An 11,307-nucleotide genomic window follows, 5' to 3' on the forward strand; every position below is an offset into this window, starting at 1 on the left:
TGAAAAAGTCTACATTTTCAGCGTTAAAGACTCAGAGCTGTTCTCTGGAGCAAAACAGCCGCCAACTGGACTTTCTTTAAAAGCCCATCGTGGTTGTGCAGAGCTGCCAAAGGACATGGGCGGCTCCACACTCGATCCAGCTGTGTGAACAGTCCACTTGGCCAAGTGCCTAGGTCTTATCGCACGTTTTTAACATGGCTCTGGCTCACTTTAAGGAAGCCTGGTACTTTACTCCGCAGGAAATTATTGTAGTCGATGGAAATTCATATGACCGGAGGCGGTCCTGTAATTAAGTTCTTTGTGTAGTTTTTTTGTTGTTTTTTGCGGGTCTGGGGTATTCGACCTCCGAGCTATACACCCTACCCTATTTTTTATTCTTTATTTTGAAACGGTCTCACTAAATTGCAGAGGGCCTAAGTAGCTGACGCAGTCAGCGAATCCCGATCCTCAGGTCTCAGCCTCCCGAATGCTGGGATTACAATTTACACCACGCCTTTGTTTAGTATTTTTAGCATTTAATTTTTTTAAATTCAGTACCTTTTCACTGTCCCATATCAGAAGGTATTCAACATAAAGGGCTTCAGCTGGGCTAGGAACCTACCCTCTGGTGATATGGAGTCTTCTCCCCATGAGGGGCCTCTTAAATTTTAGCGAGAAAAAAAAACACCTGAAGAAGCCAGCCTGTGGTGGCGCCCGCCTGTAATCCCTGTAGGTGCAAAGCTGGAACGGGAGGATCGCAGGTTGGAGGACAGCCTCGGCAAGTAGACTCTCAGCCACCCACTCGGGCCCTGTTTCAAAATAAAATAGGGCTGGGGGCGGAGCTTCGGAGTAGAATGCCTCTAGGTTCGTCTCTGGTGCCAAAATAACCCTGAAGCCAGGAGTAATTGGAAAGCTGAGACAGGAGGATCAAGGGTTTAAGACTAGTCTCAGCAATTTAGCAAGACTGTTTCAAAATGAATAAAATGGGGCTGGGGTCTAGCTCAGAGGTGGAACAGCTCTGGGTTAAATTCCCAGTACCAAAACGAGAAGGACCGGCGTGGTGGTACCCGCTTGTAATCCAGCATTCGGGAGGCTGAGACAGGAGGATCCGGGTTCGTGGCCAGCCTCAGCTACTTAGGCCCTCTGCAACTAGTCAGTGAGACCCTGTTTCAAAATAAAGAATAAAAAATAGGGCTGGGAGTGTAGCTCAGAGGTAGAACACCCCTGGGTTCCATTCCTAGCACCACACACACACACACACACACACACACACACACACACAAAAAAAAAAAAAAACCCTAGGAATATTACTTAAAGCCTGACGTGGTGGCGCACGCTTATAATCCCAGCATTCGGGAGGCTGAGACCAGAGGATCGCCGCTTGCGGACAGCCTCAGCTACTTAGTGAGGCCCTCTGCAACTCAGTGAGACCCGGTTTCAAAATAAAAGAATAAAAATTAGGGCAGGGGGTGTAGCGCGGAGGTCGAATGCCCCTGGGCTCCACCCCCAGACCCGCAAGGAAAACAAAAGGAGTATTCAAATACGGTTTATGATCCAGTGGGGGGCAGGGCCTATGATTATGCATTTCTAACACGTTCTCGAGAGCCGCACTTCAGATAGCCAGGGTATTTTTTTCACTAGAGAAATCCTCTGCTAGAGCCAGGCGTGATGGCGATGGCGCAGGCTTGTAATCAGCATTTGGGAGGCGGAGACGGGAGGATCACAGTTCACAGCCAGCTTCAGCTATGTGGTGAAGCTCTTTGCAACTCAGTGAGACCCTGTTTCAAAATAAAGAATGCAAGCCGGGCGTGGTGGTGCACGCTTGTAAACCCCGCGCTTGGGAGGCTGAGACAGGACGATTGCACAGGTTCGAAGCCAGCCTCAGCTACTTGGTGAGGCTCTCGGCAACTTAGTGAGACCCTGTTTCCAAATAAAGTATAAAATAGGTCTGGTAGTACAGCCCGGAGGTAGAAAGCCCCTGGGTTCCACCCCCAGTACCACCATAAATAAATAAGAAAGAATACAAAATAGCTAGGCGTGGTGGCGCACACTTGTATTCCCAGTACTTGGGAGGCTGCGACAGGAGGATCACACCATCACACCAAGCCAGGAGAGGCTTTTAATGGAAAAAAGAGGTTTTCTTGGAAGAGGTTATATGTGAGTTAGGAAAAGAATAAGACTCAAAGGCAAGAGGTGTTACAGGACAAGGAGAATCAGAACCAGTGCTGCCGGAGCTTCGTGTGCAAGAGTGCTCTGTGTGCGCACCATTTGCTGTGCCACAGTTCTCAGCACAGTCTAGCCGGCAAAACATCTGAAGCGTGGAGACTTGCGGTGGCGGGGGCAGATGACAGTACCAGAAGCAGGCTTCCGCCGGAGGGCCCGCCTCGCCACCCAGAGCACCAAGAGAAGTCGCCACGGCTTCGTTTACTTCTGGTGTGCTGTGCCAAAGAGTTGGCAAAGAGAACCCTAGGGAATTTGGAAAGGCTCCTTTGGAAGGAAAAATTGACAGACGGTGTTTACAGTTTTGATTTTTTTTTTTTTTCTTCCATCAGAACAAATGGCAGATGTTTTCTTCTGGTTCCTAAGCTAGTGTGCCATGTCTGGGCAGCCGGGAGGGGTGGTGCATTCTTATAATCCCAGTAGTTGGGAGGCCGAGACTGGAGGATCTCCAGTTCGCAGCCAGCCTCAGAAAGTTAGTGAGGCCTTCTGCAACTTAGTGAGACCCTGTTTCAAAATAAAAAATAAAATAGGGTTGGGGGTGTAGCTCAGAGGTAGAATGATCCTGAGTTCAACCGCAATACCCCTCTCTCCACACACAAATGCTTTTATTCAAAGGTAATAAAACGTGAGTATACACAGCCAAGAGTGAGCCCGTAAGCAAGTGCATCCCATGCCAGGTCAGCGCCAAGCTCGGGGTTACTTTTCTCTGTTGCTTTTCTCATCCTTTAAGTCATGTAACGACTTCAGTGTTTGATAACTGAGGATTGGCAATCCACACAAGACAGTTATACAGCCATGAAAGGCTGTTCTAAGCTGGGTGTGGTGGTATACACCTATAATCCCAGCTACTCAGGAGACTCCATCAAGAGGAGCACAAGTTTGAAGTCAGCCTGGTCAATTTACTCAAAATAAAAAGTGCTGGGGATGTGGCTCAATGGTAGAGTGCTTGTCTCACACGTGTATGACCCCGGGTTCAATTCCTAATACCAAAAAAAAAATCCATGATAAATATGGAGACTGAGACAGGAGGATCACAGGTTCACAGCCAACCTCAGAAATTTAGGGAGGCCCACTGCAACTTAATGGGACACTCTCCTCTCTTCTCTCCTTTCTCTCTCTCCTTTCTTTTGGTAATGGGGATTGAATTCAGAGGCATTCTACCTAGAGGTTATACCCCAGCCTGGTTTTATATCTTATTGAGAAACAGGGTCTCACTAAGTTGTGGGGAACTTCACTAAATAGCTGAGGCTAGCCTTGAACCTGCAACCCTCCTGTCTCGGCCTCCCAAGTACTGGTATTACAAGTACTGGTGGTGTCCCAAGTACACCACCATGCCTGGCCTGACCTTGTTTCAAAATAAGAAAATAGGGCTGGGCCTATAGCTCAGAGGTAAAATGCCCCTGGGTTCAACTGCCAGTAAAACACACACACACACACACACACACACACACACACACACACACACACTAAACTGTATAGCAGACAGAGAAAACTTCAATGTAAACTGTGGACTTTGGCTAATAATAATGCATTGATACTGACTCACTAATTGTAACAAATATACCACACTAACAAAAGATGTTAATAATAGGGGATACCAGCCAGGCGTGTGGCGCTCACTTGTAATCCCAGCATTTGGGAGGCTGAGACAGGAGGATCACAGTTTGCAGCCAGCCTTAGCTACTTAGTGAGGCGCTTTGAAACTCAGTGAGACCCTGTTTCAAAACAAAGAATAAAAATTTTAAAATATGGCTGGAGGTATAACTTCAGAAGTAGAATGCCCCTGGGTTTCATCCCCAGTACTGAAAAAAAAAAAGGTAAACCAAGCTGGGCATGGTGGCACATGCCTGTAATCTTAGTACTTGGGAAGCTGAGACAGGAGGATTGCAGGATCATGGACAGCCTCAGCAACTTAATGAGACCCTGTTTTAAAAAAATGGCTGGCCGGGTGTGATGATGCACATTTGTAATCTCAGCGCTTGAGAGGCTGAGACAGGAGGATCGCACAGGGTCGAAGCCAGCCTCAGCTACTGAGTGAGGCTCTCAGCAACTTAGTGAGACCCTGTTTCCAAATAAAGTATAAAATAGATCAGGGAATATAGCCCGGAGGTAGAAAAGCCCCTGGGTTCCACCCCCAGTACCACACACACAAAATGGCTGGGCATGGTGGCACACACTTGTAATCCTAGTACTTGGGAGGCTAGGACAGGAGGATCACAGGTTCAAGGCCAGCCTCAGCTACTTAATAAGCCATGTGCAACTTAGTGAGACCTGTTTCAAAATAAAGAATAAAAAACAGCACTAGGTTGTAGCTTGGAGGTAAAATGTCCCTGGGTTCCATCCCCAGTCTCCCCCACCAAAAAAAAAAGAACATAAAATAGGGCTGGGTGTGTATATCAGAGGTAGAATGCCCCTGGGTTCAATCCCCAGTACCAAATAAAACGAAACATGAAACACAATAATTATGAAGCCAAGGGAGGGGGACATAGAACTATTTGCTCCTTTTTTTCCCCCCTGTAGACCTGAAATTGATGTAAAAAATAAAATCTAAAATAAGGGAGGCTGGGAGGCTGAGACAGAAGGATCGTGGTTCACGGACAGCCTCAGCTACTACTTAGGCCCTCTGAAACTCAATGAGACCCTGTTTAAAAATAAAGAATAAGCTGGATATGGTGGCGCATGCTTGTAATCCCCATGCTTGGGAGGCGGAGACAGGAGGATCGTGCTGGTTCGGAGCCAGCCGTGCTGGCTTAAGAGACCCTGTTTCCAAATAAAAATATATAAAATAGGTCTGGGAGTGTGGCCCGGACGTAGAAGGGCTTCCAGGAACCCCAGTGCCACCAATAAATAAAAATAAATGAAAAATAGGGCTGGGGTGTAGCCCAGAGGTAGAATGCCCCTGGGTTCCATCTCCAGTACTGCCCAAAAATAAAAATATAAAAAGGGAGGCAGGGGAAGTAGTGCGCTTCAAGACTATAACCAGCTCCTAGCATCTTACAGTCTCTGGAGTCAAGGTCTGGGGCAGGACTCTAACGTTTGTTTTCTCCCCAGTACAAAACTGTGTGGCACTGTGGTCTGGGAGCCTCTTCCTAGTTACTTCTCAGATCCAGAGGTGGCCTCTGGGCTTTGTGTGTGTGTTTGTGTGTGTATGTGTGTGCCAGGAACTGAACCCAGGGGCACTTTATCTCCAAGCTACACCCCAGCCCTATAATATTTATTTTTAAATAGGGTCTCAGTTAGTTGCTGAGGCTGGGCTTGAACCTGCAATCCTGCTGTCTTAGTCTCCCAGGTTCTGGGATTATAGGCATGTGCCACCACGCCCAGCTACCTCTGGGCTTCTCTTGGATTCAGACCTACTGGTACAATTAATAAACAGACTGCTGCTATAGAGGAACAACAAAGAAAATGCCTCCACTGGGACCCTCACTCAGCCTTCCTGCCCTGCGAGACCCTGAAGGCCCTTCTCAGCCTCTATCTTTAGCTCTTTTCTCTATACCTGGTTTAGCCAGATATGCAGCTCATCTTCTCACATCCCCTCAATCACTGTCTATTTTCGAGGATCCTAATACTCTGTGTCCGATCTGCTCTGCTCTCCTGAGCTTCAGATCCATAGTTCCTGCTCCCTGTTAGGTCTCTATAAGCCATTTAAACCCATTTGTTCAAAATCAATGTCTCATTGTCCTCCAGCCTGTCTCCTCCCTGTCAGTCTTGGTGAAGGGCACAAGGATGTGGCAAAGGGCCAACCCTGCCTTGCTGAGACATTCATACTGGGCTTGCAGGCAAATGAAAGCCCAGGAAAACCGAGGGACCCAACCAGGCGCCGGGTGCTGCAGCCGAAAGCAAAGAGAACAGAAAAAAAGACTTTGATTTGCCCTCATCTGAAATCATCTTTAACTCTTCTCTCTCCTTCCCTTCTTCGTGTGTGTGTGTGTGTGTGTGTGTGTGTGTGTGTGTGTTACTGAGGATTGAACCCAGGGGCATCCTACCCAAGCCAAACCTTTTCATTTTTTTTTTTTTTTTTTTTTTTTCTGAAACAGAGCCTCGCTAGGTTAATAAGATTCTCACTACTTGCTGAGGCTGTGCTTGAACCTGTGATCCTCCTGTCTAAGACTCCCAAGTACTGACGGGGATTATAGGCATGTACCGCTACTACTGGGGATGGAACCCAGGGGCTCCATCCTCTGAGCTACACCCCCAGCCCTACTTTTTTATTCTTTATTTTGAAACAGGGTCTAAGTTGTGGACGGCCTAAGTAGCTGAGGCTGGCTGCGAACTTGGGATCCTCATGTCTCAGCCTCCCAAGTACTAGGATCACAAGGGTGTGCCACCACGCCTGGCTTTGTCGTAATTTTTGATGGGGATTGTCCCAATCCACAAATCCCTCTGGTGTGAACTCTTGAGGACAAAAACCAAGCAGAAACAAGGAAACATGCTTGCTCAGGAAGTATCTCTGAAAAAAAGTCCCTCCCACCCCCGTTTCATGTCAGTCCTGATCAGCAGTTAGCCCATTAAAGCAGAAAGTTAAAACCAACTAAAGTTAGGCCAGGTGTGGTGGTGCACACTTGTAATCCCCGCGCTTGGGAGGCTGAGACAGGAGGATCGCACAGGTTCGAAGCCAGCCTCAGTTACTGAGTGAGGCTCTCAGCAACTTAGTGAGACCCTGTTTCCAAATAAAATATAAAATGGGTCTGGGAGTATAGCCCGGAAGTAGAAAGCCTCTGGGTTCCACCCCCAGTACCACCAAAAAAAAAAAACCAAAAAACAAAAAAAAGAAAACAACTAAAGTTAACCAAAGCCCTGGGCTTTATGCTCTCATTCTCTTGGACTGTCTCAGACTTTCCACCTTAATTTTTCTTGGTTTATTTCCTTAGCCCAGACCTTATTTCCACCTTGTCTCTGCTGGGCTGTCCATGGTTGATTCCCCTAGTCCTAACACCTGACTTAAACCCTTAATCTATTTGTTCTTCTAATTCTGTTTAAGACTCAGCTGAGCCTAATGAACCATTCAGCTTCTACCAAGTGGCCAGTGGTTCAGGCACTGATAGTACCAGGAAGAGAGAGCAAGTCGAAGAGTCCGAAGGGCTCAGCAAAGAGACAGATCCAGGGACCCCAATTTCACTGAAGTACTTCTGTCATGACTATTTTCAGGTGACCAGTGTGGCATTCATTAAATGCAGAGTTGGGAAGACTAGTCCACCTGGTAGGTCAGGACACCTTAACTCTCCTCCTCAAACTGTCAGTAATGGAAAGAGACAAGCAAATACCCTAGGCTTCCCAGAGACTGCCCAAGGGTAAGAAGCCACTCAGGTGGGACCCTCAGGAGGCTTCGGCAGAAAGATAGGGCAGCTGTGACCTAGGGAAGTGATTGCCCTGTGTAATAAACAATCCACTCTAGGCCTGGGCACCGATCTGTCCCACTTATTTAAAAAAATCACTCTAAGCCAAGCATGTCACACATCTGTAATTCCAGGCTAGGCAACACTAAGACTCCAACTCTTAGGCACCCCCCTCCTCAAAAAAAAAAAAAAAAAAAGCACCACTCAGTCATAGCCTAAAAAGACGCAATGGATAAAAAGATCATTGCAGGTCAGGAAATACAGTTCTTAGAATTTATATAAGACACCAAATTTTTGAACATTAATAATCCCCTTGCCTGTCACCCCACGCACAGACTAGTGAAGCCTCTCCGAGTCTGTTTTCTTATTCATAAAATGGAGGTAAGCCTTCTAGTCCATAAAATGGAGGTAAACCCGACATGGGGTACATGCTTGTAATCTCAATACTCAAAAGGCTGAGACAGGAGGATCCCAGGTTCTAGACCAGCCTCAGCTACTTAGGCCTTCCGCAACTTGGTGAGTCCCTGTTTCAAAATAAATAATAAAAAATCGGGCTGGGGTATAGCTCAGAGGTAGAATGCCCTAGGTTTTATCCCCACACACAAGGGGTGGGGGAATACCCAGTAGGTAACTATATTAGATGAGATGGTGGATAAACATAAATGTCCTGTGGTGGTGGTGGTGGGGGGGGGAGTCCTCCATTCTCAAATTTCACTACATAAAGGAAATAAGCCCATAGCTCACTGTCAGGACAAGAGCAAGGGGAAAGTCTAAGACACAAAATGACACAACAGGATGTTGGATAAGAAAGGTCCCATTTAGCCGGGCGTGGTGGTACACGCTTGTAATCCCAGCATTTGGGAGGCTGAGACCTGGAGGATCGCGGTTTGCGGACAGCCTCAGCTACTTAGTGAGGCCCTCTGCAACTCAGTGAGACCCGGTTTCAAAATAAAGAATAAAATACAGGGCAGAGGGTATAGCTTGGAGGTCCAATGCCCCTGGGTTCCATCCCCAGCCCCGCAGGCAAAAAAAAAAAGCACCATTTAGGCTCAAGGCAAGTATCTTGAGACGGGACCTCAAGGGGGTTCAGCAAATATTAGACACGGAGGTTGGGGAAAGGGGTCCTGGGTGCTGAGATGCAACACAGTCCTCATTTTCTCACCCCCATTCTTCTAGCTTTACTGATAGTGCCTGGCAGGGGTGAGTGGCAGTGCAGGCAGTTGGCAGAAAAGTGAAGAGAAAGCTGGTTTCCCAAACGTGTTACTTCAATGTGGAGTGCACAGTATATAGGAACAGGTGTGTGTGTGTGTGGGGGGGGCTTTTCGAATATTGCAGAGCCCGCCTTGCTTCCAGCTTGGGCAGGAGGAGCAGCCCAGAAGTGGTCCAGAGAGATGTTGGGGAGTTAGGTACTCAGGCGTAGCAGGAGCTGTGGCGAATGCCTGTAATCCCAGTATTTGGGAAGCTGAGACAGGAAGATCGTAAGTTCGAGGCCAGTCCCAGTAATTTAGCGAGGTCCTCAGCGAGACCCTGTTTCAAAATTTTAAAAAACCTGACGTGGTAGCGGACGCTTGTAATCCCAGCATTTGGGAGGCTGAAACAGGAAGACTGTGGTTCGCGGTCAGCCTCAGCTACTTAGTGAGGCCCTCTGCAACTCAAGTGAGACCCGGTTCAAAATAAAGAATAAAAAATGGGAGCCGGGGGGTGGTGGCGTACGCCTGTTTTCCAAATAAAAATATAAAAATAGATCTGGGAGTGTAGCCCAGGGTAGAAGGGTTTCCAGGAACCCCAGTACCACCAAAATGCAAAAACAAAAAAATCGGGCTGGGGGTGTAGCTCAAAGGTAGAATGCCCCTGGTTCCATCCCCAGTACCGGAAGAAAAAAAAAATAGGGTTGGGGTGTAGATCGGATAGGATGCCCCGAGTTCAATTCCCAATCTCACACACGCACACACGCGTACGCACAGACAAAAAGAGAAAGGAAATGCAAGCTCATCAACTCAAGATACAACGGCCCAAGGCGGGAATCGGGCTGCGCGCGCAGCTCCCTGCCGCGCGGGACCCGCTCGCGTTCGGGCAGAACCATTAGATGAGCAGACACAGGGGAGGACACGCCCTTGTTTTCTTTACAGACGCATGATATGCCACCACATTCTTTACCTTTCATTTTACCTTGCTTTTATTGGTACTAGTTGCGGTTTACTCGACGGTGTGCTCTGTGCCATCCAAGATACAGACTCCCTTACTTTTGACTTTCCCTTGCACACCTCCGTCGTTTGAACTTTTTGCCCGTTCCGCTAGCGGCGCCCAATCCCGTTGGGCGTGTTAGTGACGTCGTCGGTTGCCAGGCAGACCGGCAACATCCTCCGGGCGGGAGAACCGTGACGCGCCCCCTCCTGGCGGCGTCGCCCAAACGGTCCGAGGGCTAGGCGACGGCGGACGCAAGGTGCCGACGGCCGCGCTCAGTGAGGCTCTAGGCCTTCCTTGGTTTGCTTGGGTTCGGGCCGGGCTCTGCCCCGGCATTCTTGTCATACCTGCGGCGGCCTGGCCCACGGCGGGCGACGCCAGCTCACACGTTGTGAAGTTGAAGTTTTTAACCTTTTAATTTTTAAATTGCGGTGCTGGGAGTTGAACCCAGGGCCTTGCACACGTGTTTACGTGTTTTAAAGACGGCCCGCCTTGGAAAGGCCTCGATGGCCGCGAGTGCGGCGCCTCCCAGCGAGCCCGCGCCAGGCCTGGCAGCCTGAGCCGTTAACGGTTCTCGGGATCCCTGTGGAGGAGACAGAGCCTTGCCCTCGAGGCGTTTACAGCCTTGGGGTGGACAGGGGTGGGGAAGGGAAAGCAGTGACACGGCCCGGCCCGAGCGTGGAAGCCTCATGGCGGAGATCAGCTCAACTGGCTAGAATGTTGGGGGAGGAGGAAGCAAATCCCAGACAGGGGGAGAGAAACGGGGTGCAAAGGGCAGAACGTGACTCCTTCTTATAAGCCACTGCATGAAGCCCCTGGATATAAATGTGAATATAAAATGTAAGGTAGAAATCCCAAACTTGTACACGATGTCCAGTGCTATAAAATGTAAGGTAGAAATCCCAAACTTGTACACGATGTCCAGTGCGCGTCCTGCAGCCAAAGCGGCCCATCAGTGAGCCTTCCCCATCCCGAGCCCTCCCTTCACTGCCTCATGCACGTGCAAAAGACCAGAACTTTCAGACTAACAGAGAAGTAAAGGTCGGCCTCAAAACCCCAGGGTTTGAAAATTCAGATTCAGAATTGGAGGATGGAGTTTGATCCCCAGCCAATACCTCCGCCCCCCCCCCCTTGAAAAAAAAGGAAAGAAAGAAAGAGAAACCTTTCTTAGAAGACATTTGTTTGTAGCTGGATGTGGTGGCGCAGGCTTGTAATCCCAGTACTTGGGAGGCTGAGACAGGAGGATCACAGGTTCTAGACCAGCCTCAGCCTTTCTGTGAGGCTCTTTGCAACTTAGTGAGGCCCTGTTTCAAAATAAAGAATAAAAATACAGGGCTGGGGGTGTAGCTCAGAGGTAGAATGCCCCTGGGTTCAATCCCCAGTACTGAAAAAAGAAAAGACAAAAGATTTGCTTGAATGGAGTTTTCAAAGAAAAAAAGCCTAGTGTGGATTGGTGGCAAACAGAGAAGTGGACACACTTAGGATTTAAACCAGCAGAAGTAGTAATTCAAACTTTGCTTGATAAATGTGAAGGCAGATGAGAAAGAGAAGAATTCTCTTGAGGGATATTTCACAGAGGTCTTGATGA

Source organism: Muscardinus avellanarius (genome assembly GCF_963383645.1).
Source record: "Muscardinus avellanarius genome assembly, chromosome: 16".
Classification (NCBI taxonomy): Eukaryota; Metazoa; Chordata; class Mammalia; order Rodentia; family Gliridae; genus Muscardinus; species Muscardinus avellanarius.